This window comes from Penaeus monodon, chromosome 21 (assembly GCF_015228065.2).
Source record: "Penaeus monodon isolate SGIC_2016 chromosome 21, NSTDA_Pmon_1, whole genome shotgun sequence".
NCBI classification, from domain to species: Eukaryota; Metazoa; Arthropoda; class Malacostraca; order Decapoda; family Penaeidae; genus Penaeus; species Penaeus monodon.
Window position 1 is genome coordinate 12,084,299 of NC_051406.1, and position 284 is coordinate 12,084,582.

Consider the following 284-nt stretch of genomic DNA (forward strand, 5'->3'; position numbering starts at 1 on the left):
ATATATAAATATATGTCTATGTGTGTAATAAGCATACCAAATCTGATACTCGAAAACCTCAATCGGAATCTAGAAACCTGATTCCCTTTCCATTACACCTTTTCTTAACGACAAATGAAGCGCAAATTATCAGTGACGATGCCATTGGTCGAGGCTAGAATTTTCACCATTTCATTCGGTTACATTCGGAATCTAGTCTTATTTTGAAAATTAGATGTACATGCATCCAAAATCAAGTGTGATGATAGTGATGAATAATTGATAATAAATATTTATATTGGATT